The sequence below is a fragment of the Dendrobates tinctorius genome, unplaced genomic scaffold (assembly GCF_039654945.1).
Source record: "Dendrobates tinctorius isolate UK_male_01 unplaced genomic scaffold, ASM3965494v1 ptg000143l, whole genome shotgun sequence".
NCBI lineage: Eukaryota > Metazoa > Chordata > Amphibia > Anura > Dendrobatidae > Dendrobates > Dendrobates tinctorius.
In genome coordinates, this window is record NW_027361810.1 from 12204523 (window position 1) to 12215657 (window position 11135).

Consider the following 11135-nt stretch of genomic DNA (forward strand, 5'->3'; position numbering starts at 1 on the left):
CTTGGTTAAGATGACGAGACCCATCGTCCCTATGATAACACTGCTATACTGAATCCTGCTGCTAGAGCACAGGGGCAGGGAGTGTTGTCTTGGGGACTGGTAATATCAAACTGTAATAATCTGATGCAGAAATTAGATATTTAAAATTAGCGATCCTAGTTTTAGCATTGTTTGTAATAACTATTTTCCGCTACTTCTCCTTTAAGATGATGTTGGGGGAGAGGAGAGTTTCCTGTTTAATGAGAGGAGTCAAGCAGCCAAGACAAGGACAAAAGCCAGGCAGACACTTGAGGTTAGAGGTGTCAGTACAATCCTGAGAAGTTTGAGAGCTCCAGAATGTGGAGTGGAGGGAAAGCAGCAAAGGTTGAGTTATTTTAAAACTTATTAAATACTTTTTTGAAAACTTCAGTCTCCTCTTCACAACCACAAAAATTAACTCCTGATTAGCTGCATTGTCTGTTAGAGACTGGGGGGGGGGGTTCTGAAATCCAAATATTATCTATCCAAGCTTTGCATTTTGGGCAGCTTCCGGTTCATGCAGGCCCCTGTGTCCTGGTTGGCCACTCTTTGCTTTCCATTTTTCCGCCTCATCTTCCATGTGATAGAGCTGTAACAACTCATGCTTTTTTTTGCAGTACAAAAACAGCATTTCTGCCAATTCGACTTTTTTTTTTTAATTTTTTCGCCATTCGATAAATATTCTGACATTTGCTGAATTCCAACAGTCACACACGTCACAATACTAAATATGTTCATTTTATTTTATTTTTATTGTTATTTACATTTCAGAAAACGCAGAGTGATACGAAGTTTTACATTTAAAAAAACAAATATTTTCCCTTTTTTTTACACTTTTTATTGCACTTGAACCTCTGATCTCTTGTTCTTTACACTGTAATATTGTAAGATTTCCAATCTTCTATGGGCTTGTATAAACATGGCAGACATGGAAGCCTTCAATACGCCTCTCATCTGCCAAATTACTTTGGCTCCCTGCAATCATGTTGCAAGGTCGCCGGTGGGGTCGACATGTTTCTCTATTTCCAACCTCTTAAATGCCGCAGTCACAATTGACAGCGGCACCTAAGAGGTTAAACTGCTGCAATCGGTGCTCTCCCTGATAGATTTAGATTTGGGTGCCACCTGTATAAAAGAGCCGGCGTTCGCTCCATACACGCAGTGCAGGTATACGCCACAAATTGGAATCTGGGCACAGTAGGCCTCCCAATAGGCCATGAGCCTCTGTAGCCGCCTGGATCCCCAGGTGCTGGCGCCAGCTCTGCCCTCCTCCAAATTCGAGTGCTAATCTGTGTAAAGCCGCCATCAGGCGGCACAAATATACTGTGATACGTCTCTTGCTTTTCCGCCACTGGAGTATAAAGCAGATTTGCCTTTTATGTCTAGGTGAAAGCTGGGTGACAACAATTATAGATGTTTAATGGCGGCTTTATCAGTTGTCGTCAATTATTATAAATGTAAGTAATATAAGTGCAGAAAATGTGTCCACATTGCAGTCCTGAGTAACAGACTTCAGTCCGGTTGTATCCAGCACTGTTAGAAAATACCTAATAATTAGACCCTGAAGAATGACGGGAACAGGTGCCATTTAAATATATGATTTGCCCGTGCAGCAGCTGGTACAGATGGCCGCACTCTTCTATATTTAATCTGTGTATGGAGCAGAAAGAGTTGAGGAATCCCACACTCTCCGTTCATAAGATTAGAACAGAAAATGGTTTACATGGTAATGTTTTCTTTCTAGGTCTCAGATGATTTTTTATGTCATCAGAGGCAATCGCCTTCAGAGAAGCCGCAGTGATCGAATGATCGCCACAGGACTCTGTGTTTCCTGGAGTAAGTAATTTCCCTGCAGTGGCCACTACAGGACAAATGTAGAATTACATGACGGCAGTATTATATATGGCTGATGATGAGAAATAGAGACCACACATGAGTCAGGAATATTGGGCAGTTTACATTTTCTTCTTTCAGCCCCCCCATGACTGCAGGTAAGCCTTTTTTAATAATGAAGAATGCTTGTATCCACTTTTGCAGGGACAGCTCTGAAAACCATTCGCAATAAGGAGCAGGGCTTATCCAGTAGAGGGATTTGGGAGTTTTCATCGTCGCTTTGGGGGGCATCCTTGGCTTGAATGTCCTGAATTTTGCATTTTACATGTTGGTAAGTCTGGGTACTGTACGTCAATATGGGTCATATATTCATTACTAACTTTTTGGGTAGCCATAACAGCTATCTGGGTCCCCTATGGGCAGATATGCAGCCCCTCACCCGCCCAGATTGTTGAATTGAATGAGAACATTAAAATCTTTAAAAAACTCTCATTATTTTAACATATAGTTAGTAAATATTCATGGGCAAAGTGACAATACACGCACTACAGGGCACTATGTTGGGAACCAGGTTTGCTCATCACTTTGCATATTGCTCAAATTTGGAAGCTCTGGTGCAGTGATAAGTGGGTGACATTCTACAGGTAAACTTATGAATCAGGGTCCCTGGCCACAGGACCACCTCTGCTGCCCCCACTGATGTCCCAGCTTTGGATAAAGTCAGTACTGGTTCTAACAGCTGAGGATGGCATATAATGATAATTATACTGCGGCTGAGTCACGCTGGGGTATATAGTCAGACTTTTTATGTATATTACACCCTCGGCGTCCAAGGTCTGAATGACTCAAAGCACGTTTCAGGGTGGACTTCCCAAATGTCGCATGACAGCCCCCCCGCATGTGGATTACTGGACCGGAGAAGAATACAAATATCTACTGTATTTTTAGGTTGCAACCAGAATAGGACCCTGTCGTATCCTCTTACAGGCAACATTATATGTGTCGTGTGTGGGAGTAAAGGGTACTGCCCTGTCCACGCTGCACTCACATCCAGGAGTATGTGGAAAGGACCCTCCTTTGTCTTATATCAGGTAAATAGGGCTTGTACGAAAAGGAAAAAAGTGATCAAAAAGTCATACGTACCCCATAATGTGCCACAGTAAACTGAGATATCCTGCAGAAAAAGAAAAAAAACTTCTGTTGACAGTAAAACAAATGTTATGTATCCTGCTGCAATAAAAAAAAAGAATAATAATAGCAATAAAGTAGATGTTTTAAACTTTTTTAACCCCTTCCGAAAAGTACATCTTGTGCCAGATCCCAGAGCAATGAAGTGTGCTCAGGAGCTGAGCCTGCACCATACCGAGGCAGAAGGCGGATATAGTATATAGCTGATATCTGCCTGTAGCTACAGGGGCCGGAGCGCACTCCGATCACGGCATTATGAACTTCTGATTTTCTTTTTCACCATTTAAATGAAAAAAAAACACAAAAAACTATGAACGTTTGGTATCATCATGATCGCACTGATCTGTAGAATCTTGATTCCTATTTTTCTACAGTACAATGAATGCTGAGAAAATAAAACCCAAAAACCAATTGCAGAATTGCTTTTTTTTGCCAAGTTTCATACTGAATTTTTTTTCAAATTTTCCAATACATTGAATGGTAAGATGAAGGAAACCATTCAAAGCTACAACTCAAACAGCAAAAAAAAAAAAAACTCAAAAAACAAAATCCGCATCTGGGTATGTGAACAGAAATAAAAAAGCTACAGAGAGGAAAAAATGGAAACGCCAAAAATGGAAAATGTCTGCAAGGAGTTAAAAGAATTTTTTTAATTTTAAATTTTGTAAAAATAATTTTCATTTTGCCAAAACAGTAAAAATTTAAGAATATATAAATTTGGTGGCCTCCCCAGGGTTAATAGAGCTACCCTCTACCGTCACCATTTGAAAGGAGGCTTGGGAGTTCCCAATCTTTCTAAATATTACCATGCAGCCCAATTGGGTCAACTGACCCTATATCATGCCTACTCCGAACCCCCACTGTGGCTATCTCTAGGGGCCCCTGAATTTCACTCAGGTACCCTCGACACACTACTATGGATTCTCCCAGCCCAGCGAAAACACATCTCGAATCCTATTATAACGCACTCTCTTAGGATTTGGGACTCGTTGAAATATTCCTCGCAGCTAATCTCACCATTTTTGCCCCTCGCCCCCCTTTGGGGCAATCTCCAGTTTCCCCCAGGCATGGAATCCCTTAGGAACTTTCGATTATGGGTCGCTGCAGGGATAACCAGAGTCCACCATCTTTTTAACGTTGACGGGATTATTCCATTCTCGCTTCTGAGTGAAAAATATAATTTCCCCCTTGAGAGATATTTCGCTATCTACAACTTAAAAGCTTTGTCAACTCATTACTAAAAAATTCTACTCCTCTCTACTCCTTTACTCCCTTCGAACAAAAATGCCATCAAAATCCACATGCTCCAGGTGCTATATCTCTCCTCTACGCACATATCAACTCCTTCTCTCATAGGCGCTGCTTAAAATACACTTCTCGCTAGGAGTCCGACATTGGTTCCACCTTGACAGATTCGGAGTGGTCCCAAATTTGGTCCTCCTCTACTGGAGGAATATTAAATACCCTTATGCTGGAAACTAACTATAAGGTGTTAACCCGATGGTACCTGACCCCAGCCAGAGTGGCTAAGGCAGTCGCCAACTACTCTCCAAATTGCTTTAGAGGGTGCAACTCCACAGGAGATATGTTCCATACATGGTGGCTATGACCGACCGTACGTAGATTTTGGATCAGAATCAACCATTTAGTTTCCTCTATAACAAATATAAACCTTAAAAAAAACCCTTGGGAGGCCTTACTCAACAAATGCATCCCCAACATCCCTAAACACACTCAAACCCTCATTGCATTCGTATTCCTGGCAGCCAAACAAACCATAGCTATGGCATGGAAAAAAACAAATTTAGATTTATCTGCAGTTAAAACACACCTTTCTTGGTATATGATCAACGAAAAATTATCTGCCATACTTACAGATAAAGTCGGTAAGTTTGAGAAAATATGGCTTCCCTGGGCGGAGTACGCCAACCACACCCCCTTTGCCACACCTGTATTTCATCTAACCAACCCAGATCCCCCTGATTCTGATTGAATCATTAACGATAATTGGACACAACATACCCCCCTCCTCGGGCTTCCCCCCTCCCCTCCTTTACCTCTTACCCTGTTGTTAGTTTGTCTGTTTGTTTGTCAACCGTTTACATGCTCTCTTATGCATATTGCAAATACAGCTCTGTATTGAGATTTGCTATCACCTTATTTGTAAAATGTAAACTTTCAATAAAAATTTATTGTTCAAAAAGAATATATAAATTTGGTCTGACTGTAATTATAGGAACCCAAAAAATAAAGTTATAGTGTTATCGATACTTAATGTTGCAAAGTGTAAACAATACCTTCCAAAAAAAGTTTTTTGTTTTTTTTTCATTTTTCAATTCCCCGGGAAAAAAAGTTCCTAAAATCTTGCACTTGAAAAATACAAAAATAAAATGATAATAATAATAATAATAAGTCATGGCTTTTGAAATGAGAACTGAAAAATTAAACTAAAAATTTTCTTGATGGAGTTACTTGTCCCCAGCAGTGAAGAGGTTACGTGTCTCTGGTGTCAGCCAGCTGCTCTCTGCTGTTATACTGGATAATACAATATGTTTAGATTCCAGTCCCGGGTGTTTGGTTTTCCAGTTTTTGACAGGATTCATCCGGAGCCGAATTAAGGGATTGGTAAGTCTTTGGGAGTCCGGAAGGTGAAGAGGACAAATGTCTCCAAATAAGTCACCTACTTCATTCACACATTACACCACCATAAAAATAACAATAGTATTTGTTCTTGGGAAAACTGATGACAACCAACGTGGCTGCTATTTCGGCTCAGTACGAGCTCGCATTCGTCTTCCTCAGAATTCCCATATATGAGGCAAAATCAAGTTTGGGGGAAGTAAGATAGAAGGGCGCACTACTGGTCCCAGCGCTTACATTCCTGAACTCCAACCTATAAAAAAGGGGTCTGTACAGGAGGACACCACAGCTTTATGGAATTAGCAATGTTATTTGGGCGCTACATGGCACCAATCAACCTAAAGAAAGTATCCTGGCACAACTAGGCAGAGTTACTCGAAGAAGTGGTCTGACAACTCTTGTAGAAGCCGTACTGACAACCGGTATATAACAACTTGATGGAACATGAAGACTCTCATGTTCTTCCTTTCTGGATGGCAGAGGACACAAGACAGAAAATAACCTGTGACATGTTACCACAAAAAACGCCTGTTGTGCCTGTCACATGTCTGTGGAGGGGGGAGGTCGAAATATCTATAGGATGGGCAGGGACATCAAACAAAAATGTGGAGAGATTTATCTCTACTAGAGCGAGGGAGGAGAAAGAGAAAGGAATCCTGCGTTCCCTCATTAACATTTTCTAAAGGATCTAGAATTTCATTGCTTGCACCGGTTTCAATCACCTATCTACCAAACTTATCCATGAGCGTACCGATGTGATGTGAATGAAATTATTGTTGAATTTTATAAACATGCTGGTATTCTAAAATTCCACACGAATGGCTGAAAAACGCCAAAAATGCTTGATGCCATTTTACAAATTGAAAAATATTACATCAGCCAAAGAAGGCTCACGTGACCCCAAATGCGGCAGGGGAGGCTCCCCTGTAATCCATTCCAGCTATCGCATCATGTGGTACAGCACAGCCAATCAGGAGGAATTATCATAGCCTGTAAAAAAGCAGAGGCAGGGAATGCAGCAGCCATTATAGGATGATTCTGAATGGTGAGAGGACGTCACAGCTCAGCAATAGAGATAGGGAGAGAAAGTAATAAAACACTGAAAAAACTGTACAGAGAGTGTGTGACAGTGGAGCAATGAAGAAGATTAGTGTGTGAGGAACAGGCTGTTGGCTACTGTCTATTCACCAATAGCCATATCTGTTGAGGTCAACTTGACATTAGTAAGACTGTGCTTACTTTAAAGAGCTTGAAAGGGCTTCAACACAGTCCTTGGATACCTCAGGGTGTTACACACGTCTATTCAGGGCAACTGGAGTATTGCAATTCAATTTATATTGAATTCATCTATCTATTATCTATCTTTTATCTATTTATCATCTATCTATCATCTATTATCTATTTATCGATCTCACTTTTATCCTTCAGTGAGCTCATTTCTCTGTATCTGTTACACATGTAGGTGCCTGTTCTCCACGTTGCTGTCGAGTCACAGTCACATCTGTATTTCGTGTGATACATTTGCAGTACATATTAATGTCTGATGTGCGATCAGTTAATACCTTATGAATAATACTCTGCTGATAGTGTCATATTATTCCTGACATGCAAAACACAAGCCGCGGAGACACCATCACATGTTTCTCAACGCAAGCAATGACTAGCCAGGTCTTTCACCGGGAAGGAACAACCACGGGAAGGGCAGTCTCCAATGAAGGAAACCACCTATGCCAAAACATGGTATCCATCCACAGACAGCTGTTTCGGGGTATTGCCACTCATCAGTGTGGAGTACGAAACTGGCCAGTAGGAGCAATGTCTAGTAGAAGACTGTGAAAAATGAGGATGAATGAACTCATGGAGATCAACATCCAACACTGCGGAGACACCATCACATGTTTCTCAATGCAGTGATTCTAGAGCAATGCCCCCATCCCTTATGGGAAATATGCAAAAACATGCAAAACACAAGCCGCGGAGACACCATCACTTGTTTCTCAACGCAAGCAATGACTAGCCAAGTCTTTCCCCGGGAAGGAGCCAGTTTCCTACTCCACACTGATGAGGGGCAATACCCCGAAACAGCTGTCTGTGGATGGATACCATGTTTTGGCATAGGTGGTTTCCTTCATTGGAGACTGCCCTTCCCGTGGTTGTTCCTTCCCGGTGAAAGACCTGGCTAGTCATTGCTTGCGCTGAGAAACGTGATGGTGTCTCCGCGGCTTCTGTTTTGTATGTTTTGCATATTTCCCATAAGGGATGGGGGCATTGCTCTAGAATCACTGCGTTGAGAAACATGTGATGGTGTCTCCGCAGTGTTGGATGTTGATCTCCATGAGTTCATTCATCCTCATTTTTCACATATTATTCCTGACAGACTTGCACATATCCGAAGTATTATATCTATATATTTTTCCACGACCCCATTACACAATTTGGTTTGGGAGTTCATATGACTTTACATGGGAAGGAATGTCCTGTCATGAAGTTTTAGAGGCGAGGATATAGATTTACAGAGCAGAAGATATTTTATTATACAAGATGTAAACATACCAAGAACGTTAGCTAATACGTGTCACTGTACTGACATCTCCTATAAAAGATTTTACCCAAACTCTTTGTGTGCGGTCTTTGTATGATAGGAATTCCAATATGTAATGTGATATATTCATTATAGAAGAAGTAAGACATTATATAAGACATTGGTGAATTAAATTTGGGAGAAAAACTATAGTTTACATCTAAGACATAGTAACAACTGGTACCATATAAAACTGCTAATTCTAACTACTATCTCAGTATTTCCAAAAATGTAACTACATAAATACTGCCCTTATACACAACCACAAATGTCTATGTGAATTGCATATACTTTCTCTGGTATGCACTGAATGTACACAGCTTTCCCCGGCTCCTGAATGTCTATGTGAATTGCATTTACTTTCTCTGGTATGTTGTGCTTAATGCTCACCAATCATTTTGTATCCATAATTTCACTCCTCTTGTGTTTTTTCCATGCATACCTCTGAGTGGTCAGTCTAACCCCTCCCCTCCCTTTATATGGCCTTTGTGTCTCTCTGTGGATCTAGCATGGCCATTCACACCCCACCTCTCACTCTCACCTGATTGTCCTTAGTTGCAGATATATTCAGAGCCATGCATCTGATCCAGACGTAGTCTGATCCAGGTATCTTTCAAATTACAGATTTCAAATTACAGATTTCTAATTACACTACTTTGAATTATCCTAGAATCGGACTGGAATTGACTATAAGGTAATTGGATAGAAAACCACTACAATGTTTCTGTTTCTTTTCACTTTCACCCCCATACTACTTTCTTTCTTCCTATCTCCTGTAATCCCTTCACCTAGTAAGTCATTTCTCCTTCCATCCTCCCAGCCATCTCACCTCCTCCTCAGAACTTTTCCTCCACATGCAATCCTTCTTATCCAGACAAACACGGCCACATCATGTCATATCCTGCTCCCACCTTCTAACACTTTGTCTGCTACTCCTCATTGCTGGCGACATATCCCCAAATCCTGGCCCTCCTCAACACATCCTCACACTCATTTCTAACACCCTTCCACGATCCTCTACACGTTTTTGCAACCATGATAACCTCATACCTATTCATTCAGCCCCCACCCCCCTGTTCCCCCTTCCTGGAGCACTATGGAACGCACGCTCTGTCTGCAATAAACTGTCGTTTATCCATGACCTGTTTATCACCAACAAACTCTCCTTCCTTGGCATCACTGAAACCTTGCTCACCCCCTCTGACACAGCCTCTCCAGCTGCACTTTCTTATGGCGGATTCAATCTCTCCCACACCCCTCGCCCCAGCACCAAACTTGGTGGAGGAGTTGGCTTGCTCCTCTCCGAACCTGCTCCTTTACCCCAATTCCACTACCAGCCTCCGCTACTCTTCCCTTGTTTGAGGTGCACTCCATCCGCATCTATTCCCCCTCCAACCTGCAGCTGGCTGTCATCTACCACCCCCCAGAACTAGCTATCCCCACTTTTCTCGACAACTTCACCACCTGGCTACTTCATTTCCTTTCTGCTGATATCCCCACTATCATCATGGGTGACTTCAACATCCCCATTGACACTTCCACCTCAGCTGCCTCTAAACTTTTATCATTGACTACCTCCTTTGGCCTCACCCAATGGCCCTCCACCACCACTCACAAAGATGGCCACACGCTGGACCTTATCTTCACCCGCCTATGTTCCCTTACTAATCTCACTAACCCTGTCTGACCACAACCTACTGACATTCTCTTCCCTCTCCTCTCCTAGTACGCAACCCCCACTCCACAAACTCACTCACCCTCGTAGAAATCTCAAACACTTCAATTTACACTCTCTGAGTTCCTTCTCCCTCTTACAGACATAGCTTCCTTACATGACACAGATGCCGCTGCCACTTTTTATAACACCACAATAACAGCGACACATGATTCGGCAACCTCCCCTTACGCAGAGCAAAAATTGTGCAATCAACAGGCAACCCTGGCTGACCAGCCTGACCAAAGAACTGAGACGGGCTTCCAGGGTTGCTGAGCGGAGATGGAAGAGATCCTGCTCTGCTGAGCACTTTATTGCATACAAGCAGTCCCTTACTAGCTTCAAGTCCACGCTCACTGCCGCAAAACAAACTTACTTCTCATCTCTCATATCCTCCCTGTCTCACAACCCTAAATGTTGTGAGTTCATTTTCCCCTTCACCATTGAGGTCTGATGAACTCCCTCTTCTGGTGAAGGAAGGTAGTGAGGCTGATTACAAAGCACCTGAGCAGAATGACGGTGACTAGAATTGCTGACTGGATATAAGGCAGCCGACGCCCTTCTGCCTTGCGGGTGACTTCTCTGAGGGATTCTTGGAGACCAGTCTGATTCCTGCTCCTCAAAAGCTAAGTTTTCTGCTCTACTTTTTGCATTTGTGTTTTGGTTTTGTTTTGCCTTGTTTTTCTGGATTTCTGCCTTTCCCTGCTGGATGAGCTGAATTCCTTTTTGCTCTGTCTTCAGAAAATACCTGAGTACTGATATAGTCTTTTTGAAGCCTAGAGTCTTCAGGGCTTTTTTCCCTATCAGTCTGTTGGCTCTTGTTTTTGAGAGGGTTTTGGCGGATTACAGACAGCAGCTTTTCTATTCTGTCCTATTTAGTTAGCTTGGGCCCCATCATTTGCTCAGCCTATCTTTCTATCTGTGTGAGTGTTTTCTCATCTTGCTTCACCGTCATTATATGTTGGGGGCTGCCTATTGCTTTGGGGTCTGCTCTGGGGCAGTTTAGATTTCCCTTTCTGTCTTTAGGCTATGTAGTTCTCCGGCTGTGATCAAGGGGTTTAGGGCACCGTAGGAACCCCCCACGGCTACTGCTAGTTGCTGTTGTTAGGTTCAGGGGTCTGCAATCCGATAGCTGCCAACTTCTATGTTTTTATGGACTTA